Consider the following 27,381-nt stretch of genomic DNA (forward strand, 5'->3'; position numbering starts at 1 on the left):
GGACCAGTCTGTGAATTGTTTGGACCAGGGACTGCATTTTTTCCCCACTGAAACACAGTAATAGTGACCATTTCTTCCCTCTGTGCTGCAGGCAGGTGATGTCATAGAAGAGTTAATCGAAAGCAAGAAGATGGAAGGAAGGGCCGTGCTGTGGGCAGGACCTTTGGGAACTGGAAAAGTCTTTGTGTTCTCATTGATTTCTGCTGCCCAAGAGGACTATCCTCACGTAGAAGCCAAATGGAATATACATCTTAACTAGTCTTTGTTTTTTGACGTGGGTCACATGTGTGTTTCAGAAAGGAATCTGATCCCAAACTCATGCTTCTTGAATGAAAATCATCCTGGCAAGAGGGGGAGGAAAGTCCTCTGAGGGGTCTGGTCGCTGGGATGGTTCTTGAACTCTTTCAAGTCTCCTTTGCTTGGGAAATGTATCTCTTTTTTTTTCTTTTCTTTTTTTTTTAACCAGTGATTGAACTTGGGGGCACTCAACCACTGAGCCACATCCATTTTTTGTATTTTATTTAGAGCCAGGGTCTCGCTAAAGTTGCTGAGGGCCTTGCTAAGTTGCTGAGGCTGGCCTCCAACTCGTGATCCTCCTGCCTCAGCCTCCTGAGAGATAGGATTGTATGTTTGCACCACCACGCCCAGCTGAAAATCCATTTCTGTTGGTCCAGGGCCTCCTAAAAATTTGTGACAGGCTATGGCTGTGGCTCAGTGGTAGAGCACTTGCCTTGCACGTGGGGGATGCTGGGTTCAATCCTCAACACCATATAAAAATAAAGAAGTGAAATAAAGGTATTGTGTCCAACTACAATTAAAAAATTAATATTAAAAAATTAAAACAAAGATATTATGTCCATGAACAATTAAAAAATATTAAAAACATCTTCTGTGGCACATTATTGGAAGGGGAAAATGAATCAGCCAGTATTTTTTCAAATGCAAAATTTGCCCACCACTATTTTGGCTATGAGCATAATTGACAAATAACAGAAACGTACTTTTGATCTTCAAGGGGCTTCTAGTGTTTTCCGGGCAGAGAAACAGGACGTCTCCTGATGGCACAAAATGCCTCAGTTGCGTGCTGAGCTTCAAACTGCTGACTGATTTTATTTATTTAATTATTTTTAAAGAAAGAGAGAGAGAGAGAGAGAGGAGAGAGAATTTTAATTTTTTTTTTTTTTTTTTTTTTTTTTTTTTTTTTTTTTAGTTTTTGGCGGACACAACATCTCTGTATGTGGTGCTGAGGATCGAACCTGGGCTTCATGCATGCTATAGCCCCTGCTGACTGATTTGAAATGCTGGAATTGGGCAGAGGGTTTGATAATTCCCCTGGAGTTGGGCTTTCCAGGGGACACAAGAGGACACACGGTGCAGCTCCTTGGGATCTGCAAGGGGATCGACCAGATCCTCAGGCTTCCCAGAGCTCCTGGTCTGGGCATGGCTTGTTCTCTGGAAGGGCCTCTTGGCATAAGAGAGTAGGAGCCTGCACTCCTGTATGTAAAGAAGTGGGCTCTTACCAGATGTGGTGGCCCCTGCCTGTTATCTCAGTGACTCTGGAGGCTGAGACAGGAGGATCACATGTTGGAGGCCAGACTCAGCAGTTTCACCAGGCTCTAAGTGAATTAATGTGACCCTGTTCAAAAATAAACACCCTAAAGTTATGGGCTGCATCTTGGTTGGTATTGATTGATCAGCTGGGAGGCCTGGGGCAGGCTCCTGACCTTTCAGAAGCAGAAACACAATCAACTGTGAAATAAAAGCTTGAATTCTAATTTTGAAGTTGTACATATGGAGTTGCCAGGGTGTGTTGTGTGGTGTCTGATGGTGGATGAAGAAGTCCTGTGTCTGGGGGAAGTTTTTTGAGGCTGGAATGCCATACAGCATGCACTTACAGGAACATTAGCTTGTTCAAGTCGTCTTCCATTTTTTTTTTGGGGGGGGGGCGTTACCAAGAATTGAACCCCAAGAATTGAACCCAGGAGCTCTTGACTCTTCAGCCCCATCCTCAGCCCTTTTTACATTTTATTTAGAGACAGGGTCTCACTTAATTGCTTAGGCCTTCACTTTTGCTGAGGATAGCCTCCAACTCGTGATCCTCCTGCCTCAGCCTCCCGAGTCACTTGGATGACAGGCCTGCGCCACAGCACCAGCATGATAGCAGTTTCCTTCGGTGCTGTTTCTCTCAGTGTTATTTGGAACTTTTTGCCTTCCACTGTTGCTCTTAAGATGTCTGATTTTCAGGGTTGGAACCTTTCTTTCTGGATGTTTTGGAGGTACTTTTGGATAGGGGGCCCTCCCCTGATTTCCCTTTCTTGATGTCCACAGGGCTTTCTGAGTCTCATTGTTTGGTGTTGTTTGTTTGGACACTCACCAGCTCTGAACCCCTGAGCTGTGGGCTTTTCCTGTTCTCTGTGTGCTCTTTCTGGAAGTCCAGCTAGGTGAGATCAGCTCTGCAGCAATTTTCAACCTGGGCCGATTTTGCCCCCCAGGAAATATTTGCCAGTATCTGGAGAGTCGTCTCTTGTGGTTTTCAAAACATGGTGGGGGGACTCCTGGTATCTAGTGTTAGAGGCCAGTGATGCTGCCAAGCAACCTGCACTGCGAGGCTGTCCCCAAAAAACAGAGGAAAGACTGAGTAATCCTTTTTTTTTGGGGGGGGCTACCAGGGATCAAATGCAGGGGTACTTAACCCCTGAGCCCCATCCCCAGCCCTTTTTGCATTTTATTTAGAGAAAGGGTCTTGCTGAGTTGCTCAGGGCCTTGCTAAGTTGCTGAGGCTGGCATCCAACTAGCCATACTCCCACCTCAGCCTCCCAAGCTGCTGTGATGACATGCATGCACCCACACATCCAGCTCTCAGTTTCTTAATCCATAAAATACAAGTTAGTGGGCTGCGATTGTGGCTCAGCAGTAAAGCGCTCGCCTAGCATGGGCAGGACCCGGGTTCGATCCTCAGAACCACATAAAGATAAAGGCATTGTGTTGTGTCCATCTACACCTAAATCAGTTATATCAGTTCAGTCACCTATATCAGTTCATTATTTGTTGCTAAGGGGAGGGGTGCTTAACTGTATAATGGCTTGATTTTTGAGCATTTTTTAAGATTTAAGTTCTTCTCCTAATTTAGGGCTGGAACAAAATTAAACTTGTTTTGAAGAAAAAAAATTAAAAATAAATATAAATAATGTGACCCTGTTTAAAAATAAACAACATAAAGGTCTGGGATGCATCTTGGTTGGTATTGATTGATAAGCTAGGAGGCCTGATAATATTAAAATATTAAAAAAAATACAAGTTAGACTTTCAAGGTGAGAGGCTATGAAAAGATCAGTGAGATCTATAGAGCTCCATAGGAAAGGGTAGGTATATATGGCTTTCTTAGATGAGTTTTTCTTAATAATATCATATTTTTAGTTGTAGTTCTGTATTGGACACAATAACTTTGTTTTATTTATTTATTATTATGTGGCACTGAGGATGAAACCCAGGGCCCTGCACATGCTAGGTGAGTGCTCCAACATTGAGCCTCATCTCCAGCCCAGCCCCTTCCATGAGTTTTTAATTGGGAAAGCTGGACAAACATGGAGCCATTCTTAACCAAGTATTGATCCTATTTGAATGGAAGGGTATTGGTAGCCCCTTCAGTATTAGGTGGAGGGAGGCAGGGATGCTGTCTCTGCCTTTGGGACATTTCCGTATCCGCTCACAGGGAGCCTGATGGCCACCTGCCAGCACAGCAGAAGTCCTCTGTGGCCTCCCCTTTTGTCAGGAAAGCAGTGACCTCTACCACGCGGCCTGCGCAGTGGTTTCATTAATGAGGTTCTGGCATAAAGTTAGTTAGAAGAGATCAAAACACACAGACAGTACCTTATTTTACATTGCTAGGTCCGAGACGGCTCACCTCCCTTGTTCCCGCCTCCAGCCGCCCAGCAGGGCAGCGAGGATTACTCTGGGCTAGCAGGAGAGAGAGAGAGCGAACACGCCTGGGAGTAGCCTTTTATTTGGGAAACAAGAGATTCAGGGGAGAATTCCATCCAATGAAGGTTGAGGGGGGGCTGCACTCCAAGGTCAGGGTCAGTGATTGGGTCCCCAGGGTCAGTGGTCACGCACACCCCCACACGGATGGGCTCTCTCATCAGGAAAGGGTCGGGAAAGCTTTGACACAGCCAAAGCGCCTCAGGCCCTTAACGGGAGTCACCCAATCACGTGTCAGAATGGCTTCCCTCAGTGACCCTCATCTCTTCTTCTTCTTCTTCTTCTTCTTCTTCTTCTTCTTCTTCTTCTTCTTCTTCTTCTTCTTCTTCTTCTTTTAAGGAGGGACGGCAGGGATTGAACCTGGGGCACCTAACCATGGAGCCACCTCCCAGCCCTTTTTTGAATTTATTTGGAGACAGGGTCTTACTGAGTTGCTCAGGGTCTCACTGGACTGCTGAGGCTGGCCTCCAGCTTTCAGTCCTCCTGTCTCGGCCTCCTGAGTTGGGATGACAGGCATGGGCCACCACTAACTGTAGTGTTGCTCTCCACTCATGATGGTGTCTCCAGGTTGTGCTGTAAGGTGACTTGTCAGTTCTTGTGCTGTGGCAGTTTGATGTAAGAAGGTTGTTGGTGGGGAGGGGATGGATGTGGAGAGAAGGATGGTCCTGCTTCTCACCATGTCCTCCCCAGGGCTGTGGATAAAGGAGGCCAAGGAGGTCTACGAGGGGAAGGTGACGGAGCTGACGTCATGTGAGACCGAGAACCCCATGGGCGGCTATGGCAAGACCATCAGCCACGTGATCATAGGGCTCAAGACAGCCAAGGGCACCAAGCAGCTCAAGGGGAGTCCATCCTGAGCCCTGTCCTCAGCACTTTGGCACCAGGCAGGTGGTGTGACCTCTGTGTCCTCCTTTCCTTGGCCTCTGCACTGTTGATGCCAGATGGGATACTCAGGATAACACCGTGTAGTATAAAGGGACACCTTGCAGAGGGCTTGGACATAGGTCCATTCATGAGGTAGCTCTTCCTTTGCTCATTGCTCCTGGGAGTTGTGTAGTTAAGTCAAGAAATTGCTTCTGCCATCTCGTCCCCCACATGATGACCATTGGCCAGCCAGGCACAGTGGAGCATGTCTGTCATCCCAGCTGCTCAGGAGGCTGAGGCAGGAGGATCACAAGGTGGAGGCCAGCCTCATCAACTTAGTCAAGGCCTGAGCAGCTCAGGGAGAGCCTGTCTCTAAATAAAATACAAAATGGGGCTAGGGACGGGCCTCAAGTATAAGTCACCCCTCGGTTCAATTCCCAACACTACCCCCTCACCTCCCCAAAAAGTCAAATTGGACATAATTTTGTTTTCTTTTTCAAAATGTTTTTACTCATCCACTGTGTTATGATTGACTCACACTAGCTCTGTACCTGTCCCCTGCTGCATAGCCAGGTCCCCTGCTGCGGGCTTGGGGAGGTATTTTACCTGTGGCTCCTCACAGCTATGTGCCTGTGTGCGCAGACACCATGAATCTCACTTCCCCTGTTTTCCAGATCAAGGCCACAGGCTCAGAAAGAGGCTCAACAGTCGTCCTGCGTCCATTGCTGGCTGAGGGGCAGGGTGACTGTGAGTCCCCTGGTGCTGGGTGATCCCTGTTAGTCCTCTGAGCTCACTGGGACTCAGTTTCTCATCTCTGGACCACTCTCCATCCACCATAGAATCTCTCCATCTTTCCCCCTTTTATAATTTGATGGTTCTTTGATTCTCTGAGGTGGTTTCTTGGTCACTGCTTTATGGAGATCATGAAAATATCACTTTTTCCAAGGGCTATTTTTCTCTTTCTTAATGGGGCCTTCATCTCAGGAGCTTGGCTCCGCAAACCTCTCTCTCTCTTTTTAATCCCTCACCACATCCTGTCCACCATGGATTAATGAGGTTCTGAGAAGGTGGCCCCTTCTCAGGAATGACACCTTGAGCCAGTTCATCTGGAAAATCAATCATATAAAAGGGCCTGAGATGAAAAGAGAAAAATTGTCCTCTTCCATGTAGGAGAGAGGACACAGGAACACAGTGGAAATTTGAGCCATTCATCGGTCTGCTTCATCCAGCTTCTTGAAGAAAAGAGCCTAATGGAGAAGAGGAAAATTGTCTTCCAAAACAGAGGTGGTGCCCACCTCTGATCCCAGCAGCTCAGGAGGCTGAGGCAGGAGGATTGCGAGTTCAAAGCCAGACTCAGCCAAAGCGAGGCCCTAAGCAACTCCGTGAGACCCTGACTCTAAATAAAATGCCAAACAGGGCTGGGGATGGGGCTTGATGGTCGGGAGCCCCTGAGTCCAATCCCTGGTATCCCAGCCCCCCAAAACCCAAGTCCTTCTGGGCAGTTTTCCCACAGGGATGAGATATTGGGACAGAAGGACCTCAGGTGCATTGTGTGGAGTTGTGAAGTATCTGAGTTTGAAGGAGGCTTATGAATCTTGACCTGGGGACTCCCCAGCCCTGTTCCTCTTTGCACAGTGACCCAAGGAGGCCAGAGAGGCTGGGCCCTTGTGAGCTCCTGGCAGCTCTGTTGGGGTGCAGTTGTGAACATGATCCACCCATTTTAAGTGTGTGTGGCCCACAGGATTTTGATGCATAACATAGTTTACACCCCCCATATCTTAATTCTAAAACATTGTCATGACCCTCCAAGGCACCTCATTATCATTGTCATGACCCTCCAAGGGACCTGCTGTCCCTCCCCCTGGCTTTTGGCCACCACATACCGACTTTGTTTCTGGATTGGCCTTTTGGGGCCCCCCTCCTGCTGACGGAGCCCTGCACTGGGTGTTAGTCTGTGTCGCTCCCCCCACTACCCCCTTTGACTCTGGACTCTCTCTGGGACAGAGCTCAGGTGTGTTTCCACAGGGTGGCTGTCTGTAGCAGCTGCCCTGGAAGCTCAGCCTCAGGACCTGTCTGCCAGCCAGGTCCTGCAGAGTATGCTGTTTTTGCCCAGTGCACACCCCTTGGGAAGAGCAAGGCCCCATAGAGCACCGTCACCCTGAGATGTGTGTGCACAGCCCCAGGGGGTGCAGGGTGCTAGGATTTGTTTTTTATGGTCCTGCGGCTCAAATCCAGGGCCCTGGCCATAGCGAACAAGCGCTTTGCCACTGAGCTGTGCCCCAGCCCCAGGGCCTAGCTATGTGGTCTAGACTGGCCTCCACCTTGGTGATCCTCCTTCCTCAGCCTCCTAACCCAGACAGTTTGGGGGGATTTCAACTTCTGTTTCCCCTTCTGAACTGGACTCCTTTGTGGGTGCTTCTAGGTGTTGTCACATAGAGGAGGAGACCGAGACCCAGAGAGCCAGAATCACAGGCCATGTCAAATGCAGCCTCAGGTGGATAAGCAGGAAGCTCTGGTGCCTGAGCAACCAGAGAGAGTCGTTCCGTGTTGTCACCCAGTGCGCAGTAGCGTTCCCAAGTCACGCTGACGTCAGAGGAACTTGGTCAACACAGGGGGCTGGGCTTGGCCACCTGCGGGTTCCAAGTCACTGAGGTAAATGTGCAGCCACCAAGCCCAGGACACTGCCCTCCACAGGTGGACAGGAGAGGAGGGACCGTGTGGGTCCAAAGCGTCCCCTTGACCCAGCCAGGATTTGGCAGTCAACGCCATCTGGACGCATCCACAGCAAGCACCTCTGCAGACACAAGGGTACTGTGGACTCCCCACAACCAGGGTCCCAATCAGGCCATGAGCTCAGCTGAGGCACATGAGCAGAGCACCTGACCAGTCCTCCCGCATACTGTTGATGTCACCAAGAACAAGGGCCATCAAAGAAAAGTTCACAGCCCAAAAAAGCCTCTAGAGATGGGACACCAAGGTCCCTGGCTGGGATTTTAGGACAGATAAAGGGGCATCAGGTAAAACGGAAGGTGGTGGGTGCAGGTGGTGCCTGGGTGCTAACTACAAAGGATGATGGTTGACACACAGGAATAAACTGCCACCATCACATTGCTCTGCAAATATAAAACTGCTCTAGAATTCTAAGTTTCCCCCCTTGTGGCCATGGGCATTGAACCCAGGGCCTCACATGGTTGTCAAAAGTACCAAGAAGGCATGTGCAGTGGGGCCGGCCTGTCATCCCAGCATCTCTGGAGGCTGAGGCAGGAGGATTGCACTTGGAGGCCAGTCTCAACAATTTAGCCAGGCCCTAAGCAACCCAGCGAGAGACCATGTCTCTAAATAGAATATAAAATAGGGCTGAGGATGAGGCTCAGAGGTTGAGTGACTCTGGGTTCAAACCCTGATACCCCCCCAAAAAAAAGATGGAAGCCGACTGGCCATGAGAGCCCAGAGCTCCCTGGGCCTCACAACCTCCCTTGGTGCATAGAACTGGCCTCACTAGAGTCCTGGGTATTTGGAGGTTGTGGTCTTCAGATCTGACCTCTGAGGGCAAGCTTTGTCCTGGCCCCTCCTCTGACCCAGGCCCCAACCTTTCCCAGGAACAGGCCAGAGGCTGCAGTGACAGCAGGCCCCAGCTGTTGGTTGGGACAGAGATGCCCTGGTGACCAGAGGAGTCTTCTCATTCCTGGTCCTCAGGTGTCGGGGAGGTGGCCCACTGGCTCTGGGCAGAGGTGGCCCTGGGTGGGCAGATGGGGTTGCCGAAGGGCCTGATGACCACATTCATCTCCCAGAGGAAGTTTTGATGAGTGACCCATAGCCAAAGGCGGGCAGTGTCTCCATCCATTATGGGCAGGACACAGCCCAGGTGGGAGCAGGGGATTTGCCACAACTTATTGCGCTGACACGCCATCTAGCAGCAATGACAGCACCCCCATTTTTTTGCGCCATTTCAGCTTGAGACTGAAAAATGGGGGGTGGTCCCTGGAAGTGTTTGAGTCGGTCACAACTGGGCCCAGGCTCTTGGGTGCCTCCCAGCACAGGATTGGATGGCCCATCAATCCCAGCTTCTTGCCTGCTCTCAGGGGCCCCTGTGGAGTGGGAACCCAGAATAGGAAGGGCACTTTTCTTTTGGCACCAAGAACTGAACCCAGGGTCCCTTACCCACTGACCACTGTCCCCAGCACTTTTATATTTTATTTAGAGCCAGAGTCTCACTGAGTTTCTCAGGACCTCTCTAAGTTGCTAAGGCTGGCCTCCAACTTTCAATCCTCATGCCTCAGCCTCCCAAAATGCTGGGATGACAGGTATTTGCAATTCAGCCCAGCTCCTTTCTGTTATTGAGCCTCAGTTTCCCCATCTGTAAGATGGACCTCTGTCTCCTATCACTGGAGGTGTGTGACCATATCCCATGAACCTGGGAGGTGATGTGTGATCAGCCACCCAAGTAGCCCGGATTGAGAAGAGCCCCCAATCCAGGTCCCTCCAGGAAGAGAATTTGGCAGTCTGTCAACAAGGAGACCCCCGCTGGCCAGCTCCACCCTCCCCTCCCAGATGCTGGGCTTAGAAGAAAAATCTCCATTTGAGGGATAAGAGGCCTGAGGAGGGCCCTACAGCCTAGGATCAGACCAGGGGAAGTCACTGGCTCCACCCAGTGTCCCCACTGGGAGAAAGACCCTGGGCTGCTGACCCAGTGCTGCACACAGGGGAGGAAGCAGTGGCCTCTCTCGGTCCCAGGCCACAGGAAGCAGAGAATGGGATGGAGGTCAGAGGCCATCCTTCTTCCTGCACACCCATCGGGTCAGCACCGTGCCTTGTTCCCCTCCCCAGGGAGATTCACCAAACTGACACCTCCCACTTGGTGGACTGCAGGTGGCCCGCCGGCCTGGTGCAGGAGGCCGCTGGTGGGACCTCTGTTGCCCTCATCACCTGTGCAGGCGGTGATTAAAGGGCAGCGTGTGGCCTGGCAATAGGTGCTGCTGTCACTGCGCCCAGCTGCGTTGACCCCCGCCCTGTGAGATCCATGTGCAGCAGCGTCTGGGCCAGCATCATAAGATGGGCCCATGGGCGCCCTACAATTGCCTGCTCTATCACCTGCTGTCACGGTCACCATCACTCCGCCCACGGGCAGGTTTGTGCATGATTCACGGGAACACGGAGGCCGTGGGGAGGGACGCCGTGGGACCCTGTGTGGGACGCAGGGAGGCTGTGGGCCTAGGGACATGCAGGGGGACCCCCTAGAGCTCGGCACCCCTGCCGGCTCATCCAAGGACCCAAGGGACTTCGGCTGGGGCGGGGGCGGAGGCGGGAGCGCAGTGACAACCAGGCAGGCGGACTCCACCCCTGCCTGCGTGAGACTCAGCCACCATCCTTGTCCCTTGTGGACCCCTTTCCCCATTGCCTCAGCCATTGGAGAACCCCAGATCCCAGCCGGGAGCCTGTCAACCCAGGCTGGAGGCTGAGGCTGGAGGATCACAAATTCGAGGCCAGCCTCCAAATGTAGTGAGACCCTGTCTTAAAAATTGAAAAGGGCTGGGACGTGGCGCGGTGGTCAGCGCCCCTGGGTTCAGTCCTGACATCTGAACATGTCACAGGGGTCTCCACCACAGAGGCGAATCCCACACCCAAGGCAGAGGCGCTTGGCCGCCAAGGGGCAGCTCTGGCCTTCGGCCGCCTGCACTCTTCACCCTAAGCGGGAACTTGTCGCACTCAGGACGCGATGGTGACAGGCTGCCAGGGTCCTGGGGCTCCCACCACCCTGCCCTATTATGGTGCGTTCCTCCAGGCAACGGGGAGACCCCTGAGGTGACCTGTCCCCTGGGCACCTTCCCCGAAAACCAGCGGCCTTGCGGCTGCCCAAAGCCCAGCAATACTCGTTGGGGCCAGGGGCGGGGGCCTCCCGCAGCCGCAGCGCTGGCCACCGGGCTGGGGATAGCCCGGCCCTCCCTTGAGGAGCAGAACTCCAAGCGGGGACGAGGTGGGGACCTCGGCCTGGTCGTCTGGGCCTCAGGCGACCCACAGCAGAGACGCGCTGTCCCCTCCTCGCGGTTCTCCGCGGCTCCGCCACCACCTCCAAGCGACACGAGGCCAGCAACTGCAGAGGCACAGCGTGGTCCCGGCTCTGCCCACTTCCGGCCCTGGGGCGTGGCCACACGCCCAGCTCCTGCGCCATCCACTCTGCATCAGGATCGCAAAAAACCGTGGCTAGGTGCCCCTGGGGGAGCCGTCCAGGAAGGCGACTCCCGCAGTAGGTGTGCAGGCAGGGGCCTGGGGTAGGCAGAGCCTGGAGTTTGACATCCCAGCTGCCTCCTGGCCTCCTACTGCCCTGGGCCTTACTTTCTTCCAGCCACTGGAAGTCCGCTGCAGACATGATGGAGGGGGTGGATGAAAGTAGGGCCTGATCCTCAGTCCACCCCGCCCCCCACGCACATACCAACATGCTGTCTGACCCTGGGCTCCATTTGCTCTGCTCTGAGGCAGGTTGGCAGTGGCCCCAGGCACAGCTCCACGTCCCCAGGGCAGAGAGAAAAGGCACAGTGCTTAACCGGACAGGAGGTTCCTAACTTGGGGGTTTGATTTTCCCTGTATCAAGGACTGAACCCCAGGGCTGCTGGACCATGGAGGCCCACCCCAGCCCTTTTTATATTTAACGACAGGGTCTCAGGAGTTGCTGAGAGCCTCACTAAATTTTTGAGGCTTGCTTCCAACTCATGATCCTCCTGCCTCAGCCTCCCGAGTTGTTGGGATGCAGGCGTGAACACAAGGGGATGCTCCCAGCAGGAAGAAGGCCAACCGTGTCTCTGGGGATGAGCCTGAGCAGAAACGAGACCATGACCCTGCAGTTTATAAAAAGTTGGCTTTATTTATCATTTAATCACCATATCTCATTTATGCCATTTTGGCGTCCACAGTGGCAGTCTCCTGGAAGCTGGGTCAGCCCTTGCCCACCACTGTGATCAATGCCCACAGGCTGTAAGCCCAGACCACACAGGGCCAGTAGGAATGCAAGAGACTCTGAGGTCTGGCGCTCTCCAGTCACAGCCCGGGAACCAGGGACTGGGCCTGCATGCCAGAGCCCATGTAGTCCCCAGCGGTGGCCTGGGGAGGCCCTGACATCTAACAGGTGCAGGAGAGGGATGGTGGAGGCCCCTGTGGGCTGGGAGGTGGCTGGTGGCGGGGTTGCCCTGCTGGGGACTGGGTCCAGACAAAGCCACATGTGAGAAGGTGCTGGGCCCTGGGTGGGAACAAGGTCCCCCCGTTCTTGTTCCAGGTCTCTGGGGACAGTGTACCACCTCTACTGAGCCTTTACAGGGCCCGTGCAGAATAGGGGCACCCTGCTGAGGGAACCTGCAGCTGCATTTGAGAGGGGCCTTGAGATCTCCAGGATGGTCCCCAGCTCCATGGTCTACTCACTTGTCACCACAGATGTCATTGTCTTTTTGTCTCAGACACCAGAGCACCTTCCCGGGGACCCCAAGCCCCGGACCCTGAGCTCAGGCCTTGAGCCTGAGCCTCCCCTCCCAGCCTCCTAGTGTGGTGGAGGCTGTATGTGGTGGAGGCCGAGAGAGCTGGCCCCTTACTTGCATTTGGTCCCTAAGTGCAGTCAGAACATTCTAGAAACAAAGGGAGAGACAGAAGGCGGCCCTTCCCAGGGGCACGGGGGGGGGGGGGGGCAGCTGCACAGTGAGGACACACCACGGCTGACTGGAGTCTGGACAATTGGACATGGTGGGGTGGTCCCCTGAAGCCCTGAGCTCGGCCAGGCGAGGGTGGAGGTGGTGACCCCAGGCCTCCCCCAGATGAGGACAAAGCTGCCTGGCCATGAGGTGTCCACGAGGTGGCAGGGATGGCAGTCCTGGATCTGCCCCAGCATAAGTCCTGTCTGGAACCTTGGTGGGAGAGCAGCCGCCCACAGCTGGGCTGGGAGCTATGTCATCCTGAGCCCAGAGGACCTAATGCCCCCACTGGAACAGTCTACAACCAGAGTGCCACCACTGGTGACGATGCGGACATGCTGGTGATGCTGTCCGTGTCCCCAAAGGAGGTTCAGCCCGACGCCTGACTACCCTAAGGCCATACACAAAGATTTTGTGCTTCCAACCAGAGTCAAAAAGCCACATTTGTGGGGACCAGGGACACCACTGTGGCTGCACACATCACTGAGGGGGGGAAGGGGAGGCCAAACCCAAAGTCAGACAGAAAATGGGGACAGTGCTCCCCATCCCTGTCACGGCAACAGTGGCCATAGCCAGAGGAGGAGAGGAGCCCCAGCGGACGATGTCCCCTTGCACCACAGCACTGCTGCCCCTGGCCACCACTGCCTTCCGAGGCACCGCCCGGCATCCTCCCTGGTCCTTGGGCAGGTGTGGCTTTCAGAAAAGCAGGGCCCTCATGCTTCCCACCTCACTCTGCTCCTGGATGAATATCTCGAAGGACTGGGAGATGACGGTGACCACCAGCTGGATCCCGATCCCACCACTGAGGGTACCCAGGAAGTCATCCAGGACCAAGAAGGCCCCGACGCACAGGCGCCGAAGGCAATGCGGATGCACCTGGCGGAGGGCAGGCGGTCAGCCCCAAGGCACCACAGAGCCCTCAAGCTGGCAATCAGGCTTGCCCATGACTGAGACCAGAGACTCAGGAGGCCCCAACACCTCCCTGGATCATCATCTGCTAACACCCTTGTGCCTCCACTAATGCTACGGGACCTATTCCCTGCTAGCGGACTGTGACTAGTCCTAACTGAAAGGCTGCCAGATGCAGTGGTCCATGCCTGTCATCCCAGAAACTCGGGAGGCTGAGTCAGGAGGATCGCAAGGTGGAGGCCAGCCTCAGCTACTTTGCAAGGCCCTAAGCAGCTCAGCAAGTCCCCGTGTCTAAATAAAATATAAAAGGGCTATGGATGGGGCTCAGGGGTCAAGTGACCCTGGGTTTGGTCTTCAGTACAGGGGGCTGGGGGACTGGGGAAAAGACTCTAATGCTGAAAATGTCTTTCAAAATGACCACTGTCCCTACCAAGGACTAGAAAGCAACCTAGGATTTGCAATTGTGGCTTTTCACATGATTGCTTCTTTCAGGAAAAGTCACCAAGTGAGAGCCCACAGGACAACCTGGTCTGCCACTTGACTTTGTAGACAGCCCTGCTCACTGTGGCTGCTACCGAGTGGCAAAGGAAGCTGAGAAAATAGCGGAGAGCCCTAGGGATACCAGAGGTAGCCCTCCATCCAGGACGAGGCACAGCTACAGTGGGCGATACTCCTGCCCTGGGCACCTGCCACCTGGGGCCTCTCCTCACCCTTCCTCCTCTCCATCACAAGGTGATGGCCTCACAGGCCACTGGGCCATGACCCAACTGGTCTCTGACCTCCTCTCTGCCAGGGCCTTGTCCACTAGCACTAACCTCCCTGCTTCCAAAACCACCAGCCCTCTGCGGCTCTGCTGGCCTCTCAGCCACAGCCACCATCTGTTTTTTTTTTTTTTTCAGTATTGGGGATGGAACCCAGGGGTGCTCCACCCCTGAGCCACATCCCCAGCCCTTTTTTTTTTTTGTATTTTGTATTTCACACATGCCCAGCAGCACCCAGTAGGAACCCTTGCACCTGCCCTCACATGCGTGTCATGGGTTCGACTTTTTACTGGGAGCTGCTGATCAGTGGATGTAGGGAAGATGGGTGAGAACAGTGAAAGCCTGGCATGTGGCTCCCACCCAGCCTCCCACTGGACTTGTGTCTCTGTTTAGAGGAGAGGGGACACACTGTATAATCACCCAGGAACAGCTGAGAGCAGACCCAGACTGGGTGATGCTAGTCATGTAAACACTGAATACACTGAATTTTTTTTCTGGAAGCTGATTATTTCAATAAAACTAATGGACAGTCTTCCTGGAGCACTGGTGGGCAAAGGAACAGTTGATGGGCTTCCCTCCATCTGTTCATTCGTGGGAACATGCATGTTAAAAGCCACGGTGCATCTCCTGTGAGGTTGAAATTCTTATGGGAGACAGGATGCTAATGAGTGAGCGGATTATAAGGGATATTAGTGACAGTACCATGAGAATGGGCAGAAAGACAGGGCAGGGGTGATGATAGTGTAGAAATAGCAGATGGAGACAAACACTCTGGAAAATTTGGCATGTGAGCAGAAGCTGGCTTCTGTGTGAGAAATGTGTCCATCATGCAAAGGGCATGGCCAGCTCAAAGTCTGGGGTGGAAGAGGCCCTCATGTGCTCTGGGAAGGCTCTGGAAACCATGTGGCTGATGCAGATGGCTGATGGAGAAGGCAGGTGGAGGGACAGAGGAAGGGCAGGTGGAGGGGAAGAGGGAGGGAGGGTGGGGGACTGAAGAAGGGCAGGTGGAGGGTCAGGTGGAAGGGCAGACGAAGGGCAAGAGGATGGACAGGTTGAGGGGCAGTGAGGGGCAGGTGGAGGGGCAGAGGAAGAGGCAGTGCAAGGGCAGGTGAAGGGACCAAGGGAGAGCAGGTGGAGGGGCAGGTGAAGGAGCAGGTGAAGGGGCAGAGGAAGGGCAGGCGGAGGAGCAAGTGAAGGGGCAAAAGAGGAGCAAATGGAGGGGCAGAGGAGGGATAGATGGAGGGGCAGGTGGAGGGGCAGGTAGAGGGGCAGGTTATGTGGCAGGTAAAAGGGCAGAGGAAGGGCAGGTGGATGGGCAAGTGGAGGGGCAGAAGAGGAGCAGGTGGAGGGGCAAATGAAAGGGCAGAGGAGGGGCAGAGGAAGGGCAAGTGGAGGGGCAGAGGAGGTGCAGGTGGAGGGGCAAAGGAGGGGCAGAGGAGGCGCAGTAGAGTGGCAGGTGGAAGAGCAGGTGGAGGGGCAGAGGAGGGGCAGGTGGAGGAGCAGGTGGAGGGGAAAAGGAGAAGCAGGTGGAGGGACAGTTGTGACCCCCTGGAGCAGAACTCTGAGGACAAGGGCAGTGTTGCCTTTCACAGGAGGAGAGTGGGGGGCTTGCTGGGTTTGAGCAGAGGACACCCATGATGGGACCCATAAGTCCAAAAGTTATGCTCTGTCTGCACATAGGCCTCAGGGGCAGAGATTTGCCTGGGAGTGCAGTCATGAGGCTCCTGCAGGACCTGGGGAGCAGCTGGCCAGGTGAGAGGTGGACCCCTTTCCTGCTGCTGCCATAACCAATCAGCACAACCTCCCGGCTGAACAGCAGGAATTTCTTGTCCCGGAGCTGGAGGTCAGAAGTCTTGAGAAGGTGTGGGTAGGGCTATGATCCCTCCCCAGTCTCCAGAGTAGGACCATTCCCTGAGTTTTTCCTGCTTCTGAGGCTGCCAAAGCTCTGCCTGGTGGACTCTTTTTCCATCTGAAAAGCATCAGGGTCTCATCTTTAGATTCCTCTCTGTCATCTCATACCTGATACTATATCTCCTCTGTTATCATCATCTCACTCCTTCTCTGGCTCTGGTCTTGCTTTTACCTTCTTCTGAGGCCAACTGTGAGCCCCGAGTAACCCAGGATTCTCAACCCATATCAGGAAGCTTAGCCACATCCTCAAAGCCCCTTTTCTATGGGAGATGACATGTTCCCAGGTCCCAAGTAAGATGACAAGTTTGGGGAGGTCATTGATCAGCCTCATGGGTCAGAATCTGAACAGATTTGAGAGTGAATCCAAAGGATGTCCAGGTATGGTGGATGTGGGGTAAGATGAAGCAATGGACCACAGGCAGCCAGGGGGTGACAACCGAAGCAACAGGAAGAATGGAGAAACCATCTTTGCAGAAGCATCTGCAGTGGGAGGAATGGAGGGACCCAGTACCATTTGAGATGCTGCTAAGGGTGGCCTAGGCAGCCCTGGGGAGAGCATGGTCACTGGTGATTTCCTGTGCTGTGGGGCCCCTGGAGCCTGCTCAGGCAGAAGGCTATTGGATCCCAGGGGAGGAACATGCCCCTGGGACGTGGAAGGGCTGGTGACATGTCACTGGGGTTTCACAGGAAAAAAAAACACACTTTTTGAAGAGCCTGAGTTCTCACTTGAGAGGCCAGGGACTAGAATCTGTGGTAATTTGGACATGAATATCAATGGCACGTTGTCCACCGTGACAGATTTGTGAGAGATAAGTGTGTGTGCACCAGTGTGTGTGCGTGTGCAAATTATGGCCTCAATTATACTAAGCTTAGTATAAGAAAACTAGTTTTTAAAATTATTCCCCCAAAATATATATTCAATGCTTATCTCTGAGAGGTAGGATTTGGGGTGATTTATGCTCATTTTCTAAATAATCCACAGCATGCAATATTAAAGCTGTATTACCTGAGACGAACACATCAGATGGAGATGACATTACCCAAATAGAAACGATCTTACCTGGGAACGAACAATGGTTCCTACTTAACAATTGAATCCTCCCCAAAATAGATTCCATTTTCTCCTTTGAAACCAGGGGTCCATTTAAGGATCAAATAATTTAACATTTGTGTATTAGTTGAGGTGGGTTTTGCTATAGATAATAAAGCGTAACCACAGTAACTCAAATAACAAACACTTATATTCTTTATATACTGAGATGCTTGGGAACAGATCATTTTAATATTGGCCCTTAATTGTCTGACGGCCCTCTAACAGAGGTTGAGGAGAATCACTAGACCAGCTAATGAGTGTCTCCGGGCTGAGTGAGAGGGTGATTGTCGCGACCCGGCCCGCCACCCTGCCTGGCAAAAATCACACCAAGTCGGGAGTTGAGTCAGCTGAGATGGTGCAGCAACTCAGTTTATTGTGGAGGGAGAGGACTTATATAGAGAGAGGAGAAGGAGTGGGGGCAAAGGCAGGGGCAAATCAGAGATCAGAGAGTCCCCCAGGTTGGGGTAGCCTAGGCACCCCAGTTACAGAAAGAGAGCCCCGTTACCCTAGTTACAGAAAGAATACCCCATTAGGTATGTGTGCCCCGTTGCTGGGGAGTTATTCTTTGTGTTTGCAGAAGCCATATCTTGGGGCCGTTCAGGCACGTATATGGAAGCCATTTCTCAAGCTCTAACTGTCATGTACATGGAGAATCTCAAAAGCAGAATCACAAGACTGGGGATTTCTTTTTCCCCAGCGATTGCACTCCCATGGTCAGCAGAGGTCCCAACACTCAATAATGCCTGCAGTAAGGCTTTTGATTCTTCAGCCGTTTGGCTCACGGGCACAATTTGGCTGCTGCAGCTCTCACCATCATAGCTATTTCAAGGCAAGAAAAGGGGGGAAAAGAAAAGAGGGTGTAGGAATTAGAAAATCAAATGCTTTTTAAAATATCATCAGAAGAGTTCTATTTCTATTTCATTGGCTAGCTTTTGGCCAGTGCAACAAAAATATGATCAAAGATAAGGGTGTTAAATAATAAATGCTGTATTATCCAATAACCACTTTGTTCCACCCTGAAAAATCAAGCACTGTGCCTGGACATTGGAGGTAATCTGGAAACGTTGGCCACTAGTACTTTCAGATTTTTAATAATGAGTGACCTGGGTCTCCATGTTTAAGAGTAGTTGTCTGTGCCAGGTGTCCTAAGGCAGCTGGCCTGATTCTTTTCCAGCCACCCACACCTGACAGGGCAGGTGCTGTTCAAGTGGCTCATGCCTCACTTCTCATCAGGAGAAGCCATGTGCAGTTGAGCCTGGCTGCATGGACAAGCTGGGGACATGTGAGGTCACTCACCAGAAACCAAATGGTCACTGAAGGCTCCTCAAGGTGCCTCCAATATCAGGCGCAGTGGACACGAGTGTCTGTGCAGACAGATGGCACAGAACTACTACCACCACACACCAGTCAGCTTCAGTCTGCAGAGTCATGTGTGGGGGCAGCACCTGGCCCCGGCCACCATCCCTGTCAATTATACCAGCCCTCAGTGGCCCCAGGCCTCTACCAGAGCAGACATCCAGCATGCCCAATCAGCCCTGTACTACCTTCTCAGGAAGCCCAAACACCACCACTGCCCCAGGGATCAATGTTGGTCAGCAGAGCCCCAAGTGGCCGTGAAACCCTGCCTGATGTGACCAGCTCAAAATCCCACCTTCCCCTGGGTACACTTGTCCCCCCCTCTGTGGTCACCTGGGGCTACTCATTGGGTCCCAGCCACACTCACATCAAGAGAGGGTCCTAGAGGTACTAGGTCTGAACCCCTGAGGGAGCTGTGCCAGGTTGGCCTCCTGGTTGGGTGGAGGGCACACTGGTGGAGAAGGCTTGCTTTGGCAAGTGTTGATGAAGAGGCAGGTGCCAGAGGATGGAAAGAGGTCCTGAGTCACCTGGGCTGTGACTTATGGAGATAGGAAGAAGAAAGAGGAGGGAGGGGTCAAGATTCATGGGGTACCAGGAATTTCAGGAGGCTGAGGCATGGATGGCAGACCTGCAGATCATCTGAGTGCAGGGTCATTAGCTTCCGGGCCCCAGGCCTGTGCAGCTGGAAGTGAAGGATTACTTCTGTACTCACCTTCCAGCCATGGGAAGTTCCTGCTCTCCTTCCCCAGGACAGAGTCAGCAACACTGAGTGGGTGTCACAGGACGAGTTACACCACACCATTCACCCCTGATCATGATGGATTGTGAATGGACCCTCCCCAGTGAACCTGTCAGAAGCTGAATGGTGGACATGCACACACACACACACACACACACACACACACACACACACACACACCTTTTCTCAACCTTCTCCATCCCATTAAACACAAGTCCATCTGTGATTCACTTGGGTAGAAGTCTGGGATCACCTCTGACTCTTTTCCCCCATTCCATGTGTGATCTCTTTAAATTAGCTGCATCCTCCGTGGCCAACAGCCTCCTCTGCCAGGTCGTCTATCTCTCCAGCCATTGCATGGGACTCCTGATGGCTCTTTCTGCTCTGCACCTAGTCCTGAATCCTGCAATCTGCTCTCCACCCACAGCCAGAGGGACCTGGTGACAGCAGACACCATGCCTGACCTCAATGTTCAACGGCCAGTTCAATGAGCACTGTTCAATGCCCTCATGTCCATTACACCTGGAGAGAGACCATGGTCTTCACAGAGTCTGGGAAGCCCTGCAGCTCTCTCCAACCCACATGGCCTTTCTCACCCACCAGTCATGCTCACCTCCCTATTTTTCAGCTAAGCACCAGGCCCACCTCAGGACATTTGCACAGGAAGTTCCCCCTGAGATCCAGGCTCAGTCCTTCACCTGTCAGCCTTCTTTCAGGAGTTACTTTGTCAGACTGGCTAATGCCATCTACCTAAACTATGAGCCCCTCCCCTTCTACAGCCCCAGACTGCCTAATTCTCATTATACATCTATATTAAAATTGTCTAGCACTTACACTATGGTGTCCCAGCTAGACTGTAAGCACCATGAGGACAGGGGCTTCTAATTCTTTCATTTGATGTCTTATTCCAGAAATGAATCTACATAAATATTAATGACCTCTCCAGTCACTCTGCTATGCCCTGCCGGGCCTCAGAACCCAGCCAAAGAAAGATGCAAGGTCCCTTTCGTGACACAAAGCTGAATTTCTAGAAACTCAGGAGCATCTGAAAACATTTACCTCCAGAATCAGAGGAGCCCTCTTCATCCTCCACTCCTCAAAGGTACTTGTTGCCCCGGTATTTCTACTTTATGGCTTATTTGACAGACTCTGACTCCAATGATTTCAACCAAGTGTTATTAATTTCTTACTGTCTCTCTCTACCCATCTGTTTCTTCCAAATTTCCTTTCCTCTTGGCTGGTCAAAGTTCCTGTATTGTGTGTCCTAGATGCTCCCCCCACATCTCCCAGGCATTGCCCATGGGTCCATTCCTACTAATTACGAAGACCTTTTTCTAATGTCCAGAAATTCTGTGAGTGTAATGGGGATTTTGCATTGGGAAGAAAATACCTGAAAACCACATATCTGACAAAAGATTTATATCCAGAATATGTAAAGAGTGCCATGACCCATCAACCATCAAAGACAACCTAGCTGCAAACAGCAAAATATCTGAACAGGCCTTTTTGTTAAAAAGCCATGAAACTGTTGTGTGTTCAGCTTGTTAGTTACTGGGGGAAACCATGATGAAAACCACTCACACCTCCGAGGGAGACTGGTATCTGATACCTGGCAACCCTGGGTGTGGGGGAGGTGGAGAGCAGTGGGGGCTCTCAGTGCTGCTGGTGGAATGTCAAATTCGACAATTACTTTGGAAACATTTTGGCAATTTCTCAAAAAGCTAAACATAATGTTAGCCTATGACCCAAAAGGGCCACTTCTCACCAGCTCCTCAACAGAACTGAAAACAGATGTTCAAGTTAGCATTCTTCATCCCACCCAAAGGTGGCCTTTGGGCACACCTGATGGTGTGGTGCTGAGCCTCACAGGGTCATCCAGGTGACAGAAAATGGCCAGACGATAATGTAGAAGAACATAGTGACCCTTGGAAATGTTGCACTGAAGGAAAACAGCCACACACAGAAGGCCACGTGCTTGCCACAGAAGTGCTCACAGTGACAAAAATCCATGCAGACAGACCAGAAATTGTGGGGCTGAGGGTCAGGGAGGCCCAGGAGTGACAGTTAATGAGGTAGCAAAAATATTCTCAAATATGACAGTGCTGATGGTTCTGCTGTTTTGTAAAATAGCAAAAACACATCCATCATAAGTGTCCCAAGAACCTATGCATCTTGGCCATGAGAGGCAAGAGGAAGCCTAGAACAGGAGCTTTTAAGTTAGGAGAACTCATCATTTTTTGTTTAATTAGTTACACATGACAGTACAATACATTTGAATCAGATGGGATATAATTTCTCATTATTCCGAGTGTATAGGTTGCAGAATCACATTGGTCATGCAGTCACGTATATACATACAGCAATAATAATGTCTATTTCCTTCTACACTCCTTCCTTTCCTCCTTCCCCTCCCCTCCTTTTCCATCACTTCTTTCTGCCCAATCTAAGGTGACGTGATTCTTTCCCCCCCCCTCACATTATCATACATGTATTTTGTATAATGATGAGGGTCTCCTTCCAACTTCCATGCAATTCCCCTTCTCCCTTCCTTTCCCTCCCACCTCTCTTCCCTATCTAGAGGTAATCTTCTTCTCATGCTCTTCCTCCCTATCCCATTTTGAGTCACCCCCCCTATATCAGAGAAGACATTTGGCATTTCTTGGGGGGTTTCCTAACTTCACTTAGCATAATCTTCTCTAATGCCATCCATTTCCCTGTGAATGCCATGATCTTGTTATTTTTTATTGCTGAGTAATATTCCATTGTGTATAAATGCCACATTTTCTTTATCCATTCAACTATTGAAGGGCATGCATTTTGGCTCAACAATCAAGGTATTGTGAATTGTGCTGCTATAAACATTGATGTAGCTGTGCCCCTGTAGTATGCTGTTTTTAGGTCTTTTGGGTATAGTCTGAGAAGAGAAATAGCTGGGTCAAATGGTGGTCCCATTCCAAACTTTCCAAGGAATCTCCATACTGCTTTCCATATTTGCTGCACCAATTTGCAGTCCCACCAGTAATGTATGAGTGTACCTTTTTCCTGCATCCTCGCCAGCACTTGTTGTTTGACTTCATAATGGCTTCCATACTTACCGGAGTCAGATGGTATCTTAGAGTAGTTTTAATATGAATTTCTCTGACTGCTAGAGATGTTGAGCATTTTTTTGTGTATTTGTTGATTGATTGTATATCTTCTTCTGAGAAGTGTCTGTTCAGGTCCTTGGCCCATTTGTTGACTGGGTTATTTGGTTTTTGGTGTTTAACTTTTTGAGTTCTTTGTATACCCTAGAGATTAGAGCTCGGTTTGATGAACTTGTCATATTCTATGTCCTCACAAAGGGCTGAAATGTGGCCAAAAGGAGATTGGACGCCACCAATGTTGTGCCCTTGTTGTCCCCTTGTTGAATGTATCCAGAGCCACCATTCACCCTCCCATGCCAGGAGTACAACCCTGTCATCAGAATGTTTATTCATCACTAGGAATGCACCCCAGGCCCTTACTTGGAAGGACCAGCTGCCACCAGTCACACATGGTGACATTTTCATGCAGATACTCTGAGAAAATGGCCACCTGGGAGTGTGTCTCAAGTCCTCATGCTTGTCACATGTCAATGTGGTTAGGCTCCTCCATGGCCTGTCACACCCTCTTGTCCATACTATGTGTCTTCTCCACAAAGACATCAGCACTGAGCCAGGGGGTCTCCACCCTGATTGCTCACGGCCACAACCAGCAGTGTGACAACAAAGCTGACCATTGGGGCTCATTGCAGAATCAGTCTGTAGGAACAAATCCTGGGCTTGATTATTTTTAATAGTGCCTCAAGTCACATGGCTGGGTTTGAGAAACACTCCTGGACCAGAACCAAAATGCACACAAAGCACTGGGCACAGAGTGGGGCCAGTTAGCAAAGGTGAGGCCAGGCTGCTGATGGCACGTGTGCCCAGGGACACCTTCTCCCAAAACACTAATGAGCATAGTAAGAAAGGCCACTCACAGGGTCTCTTGGGCCTTAGGGCTTCCAAAAACTTGGGACAGGCCAGGGAACGCACTGCCTGACTTAAGATGTCAGACTTCTGTCCCTGGTGCCACCTGTGCTCTCCAGTCTCTGAATGGTGCCATGGTCCACAATGCCACCTCTGTCTCCAGATGGCAAGACCCAGCTAATGCAAGTAGTGAATCTCATTTTGGTTGAGCCATAACCAGATGTCTAGGTGCAGCCTAAGAACCACGGGCCTTCCCCAGCCACTGAGGAGGTCATGTGCACAGCCTGAACCCTGCACATGGCCACGTATTCCTGGGAGTGTTGTGTATAGTGAGACAGGGTGCCAGCCACTCAGTGATTCTGACAACTGTGTCCCCTCTCTCTAGAGCAGCCTCACCCCAGGCAAAAGAGCTCCTGCCATTACACAAATCATCCAAAAACTTCGAGCAAATTCTGCTTTCACTGTCCGGTGGCCATGTCCGAATGCCCCACCACCCGCTTTATCTCAGGGACTCTCTTGACCGAAGTGGGCTTTAGCTGCTCTTTCCAAACCTCTTATTGAATCCACACCTTTTTCTCCAAAACATGCCTGAACCTTGGTCTTCTCCTCTGTCCCCCCATCTACTCTGTCCCCAGCCTTTTTTCTGGGAACCCCTGCTGTGGTCTGTACACCTAAGCACTACTAATCTGCCTTGAGTGAGGGAATCCAGGTTTTCATTGGGTCACAGCAGGAATTTATGCTCAGAAAACTGATTTTAGGTGCTGTGTAGGAGATGGTGTTCACCTGCCTGACAGTGGTAACCTCTGCATTAGGAATAGCAAAGCATTGTACTGCACCCATTAAGTGTCCACAATAAATAAAATAAAAATAAACTCTGGATTCTACTTTTGATCTTGTTATTTGCTCAGTACACTATTAGACCAGGACACAAGAAAAGACCACTGACTCCAATTAAAATCAAATTAAAGCAAGCTTATTATTTCGACCGGCCAGGCTGCCTTGCCCCTCAAAATCGTGGGAGCCAAGGACCAAGGCAAGGCTTCTTAGCGGCCCAGTTTTATAGCCCAAAAAGTTCACAAAGGGGGGTTACAGATAACAACACTCTGAGGAGCATAACACAAGTTTACATTTTTGCTGGCCCTGGCATCAGAATTTATGGAGATCTTAGAGACTCAGAGAGGATCGTTATCCAGCCAGGGAAGGCCAGAATTTATGAGGCGTCATCACTAAGGTTTAGGAAAGGGTTGTTATCTGGTCAGGGAAAACGGGACATGGGTGAGTTAAGGGCATGGGCAGGCATTCCAAGCAGGTTCAGAATTTGCAGTAATTTATAGTAAAGCCGAAATTATCTTTTCATGGTTTTGTGGCAAGATGCCCAATTTTAAGAAAAGATCAGGTTGGGTCTATCAACACAAGGACTTTTTTTCTTTTTTTCCAAACATCCCTTATGTAGCCAGTCAGACCTGTTGAATTTATATCAAAAGGTAAAATTCTATGTTCTAGATATATCTTGTTGATTTCTGAAATTATAAAGCACAGTGATTCAAGATGATGCAAATTCTAGGAAGACTGTGCTGGGCAGACAATGGTCAATAAAGTCACATTGACTTCTTTTAAATGATTGCACTATATTCTAATTAGCTATTTGTTACTTTTTAGGAACAAGATTACCAATACTATTTTGTAAATTCTGTTATCAAATATCTGTAATTGCATAAAAAATATAATGAAAAATGAGGAACCATACACATTTTTTTTCATTATGGACATGTGCACAGCAGTGCTGCTCTGAGCTGCATTATATTAGCAGCCTGTTAAGTGCAGTTATATGTTAAAATAACCCCACTTAAATATGGATATTGACAGTGTAAATGAAAAAGTCATTTGGGAAAATAATGGCTAAAAATGCAAAACAATTTTCTAAGCATGCCCTGTCATTTAATGGCTTTGTACTAGTGAAGAGACTGCTAACACACAAGTATGTCTGCCTAGGAAACCAGGCCAGCCCCTCCCAAAAAATCTGCAATCACTGGTGAAGGGTCTGTGTCCCCTAGAAAGGATAATCTTAAATTCAAGACCACACTCAGCAATTTGGCAAGGTCATAAGCAAATGAGTGAGACTCTGTCTCAAAAAAGGGGAACAGGTTGGACTATAGCACAGTGACAAAGTGCCCATGGGTTAAACTCGAGTACCTAAATGAATTAAAATAATAATAAATCTGGGTTAAAAAAATGCCATACAATCTAGTAATAACATTTCTGGGTATGTATCTAAATGAATTGGGAAACTTTTGACAAAGAAATAACTACAGTTATATTTTCATTGTAGCTTTTTTTCACACTATTTAATAATAATAATAAAAAAAAAACCAGACAGGCATGGTGAGAATGCTTTTAATACCAGGGGCTTGGGAGTCTGAGGCAGGAGGATGGAGAGTTCAAAGCATCCTCAGCAATAGTGAGTCACTAACAAACTGTTTCTAAATAAAATGTAAAATAGGGTTGTTGATGTGGCTAAATGGTTGAATGCCTCTGAGTTGAATTCATGGTATGATACCCCCCCCCCAAAATAGCTTCCTTTTAGATGAAAGGAACATCAGAAGATTTCTTCCAGCTACTGTTCCCCTTAGAGGCTACACACTTATAGTTCAAACTGATCTCTAGAAGGCAAGACCAAGAAACTGATATTTTATAAATAAGCCAATAGACTTTGGTATCTGTTATAAAACTAAGGACTGAACAAATATGGGAGGTTGGAATGAGAACACAATGCACAGGAAATTCTTCAATGGAGAATCTTAACTCAGTCACTTTGAGACCTGAAACCACAGTTGGAGATGATATACCTAGCCTAGTTGTCTCATTAGATCAGAAGCCAGCTTGTCAGAAGTTATGAAGGATTCATTTCTGTTTTCTGTAAAAATATCAGGATTTCTGTATGGCCTGGCCATTAGTTGATGTTGTAAAGCTGATTGGAATGCCTGCCCATGCCCTGAACTCACCCAGGTCCGGTTTTCCCTGACCAGATAACAACCCTTTCCTAAACCTTAGTGACACCTCATAAATTCTGGCCTTCCTTGGCCAGATAACGACCCTCTCTGAGTCTCTAAGTTCTCCATAAATTTTGATGCCAGGGCCAGCAAAAATGTAAACTTGTGTTATGCTCCTCACAGTGTTGTTATCTGTAACCCCCCTTTGTGTAACTTTTTGGGCTATTAAACTGGGCCACAAAGAAGCCTCACGGCTCTCCTTGGCTCCCACGATTTTGAGGGGCAAGGCAGCCCGGCCGGTCGAAATAATAAGCTTGCTTTAATTTGATTTTAATTGGAGTCAGTGGTCTTTTCTTCTGTCGTGGTCTAACAGAGATAAAACTATATTCTGTGCTTCACTGATTCCTGGGTTATTGATTCAATCCAAACAGATATTGAAAAAATATTAAAGCTACTGATTAATATTAATGTAAAACAGTGAAGCCAGATTAGACGATAGGTAGTTAGTGTGAAAGGGTAAAGTTTCTAAGCTGCAAAGCCTGAGTTAAAACGCAAAGGACCAGGCATTGTAAACCTGCTTCTAAACTGCAAAGCATGGGTTAAATTCCTGAGGCAGTTAAGACAAGGCCCTACTGGCCATTTAGTTGATTTATGGCCTGGGATCCTGTGTAACTCCTCATGTAAGCATTCAAGACCCTGTGCTGCTTGTCATGTAGACATTCAGGGCCCGAACCAATCAGTTTAAATGTAACCCCCTCCTTAGGAAAGCCCTATCACTCCAGCCAGCCCTGTTCCTGCCAATGAATGTACTAATCAAGTCTAAGTATTGTTTGATTTTCCCGCGGTGTAAGGTGATTTGTTAAAGGAGACTGTGATGTATGCAAAGCCCCCGCCCTCCCCAAAAAGTGTACTTAAGCATTGTTCAACCCCTGCTCTGGGCTCTGGGCTGCTCCCCTTTCCTGAGTGGGCATGGAGCCCCTGCATGCTGGAATCTCAATAAATCCCCTTCTGCCAATTGCATGAGTGGTCACTTGGTGGTCTCTTCCTCCGACGTTTTGCCGGTCCCTTACAGTGTAGTTATATAAATTGGGTCTAATATTGAGCAAGATAAAGAAAATGGA

Source organism: Spermophilus citellus (assembly GCF_964194105.1).
Source record: "Spermophilus citellus genome assembly, chromosome: 10".
Classification (NCBI taxonomy): domain Eukaryota; kingdom Metazoa; phylum Chordata; class Mammalia; order Rodentia; family Sciuridae; genus Spermophilus; species Spermophilus citellus.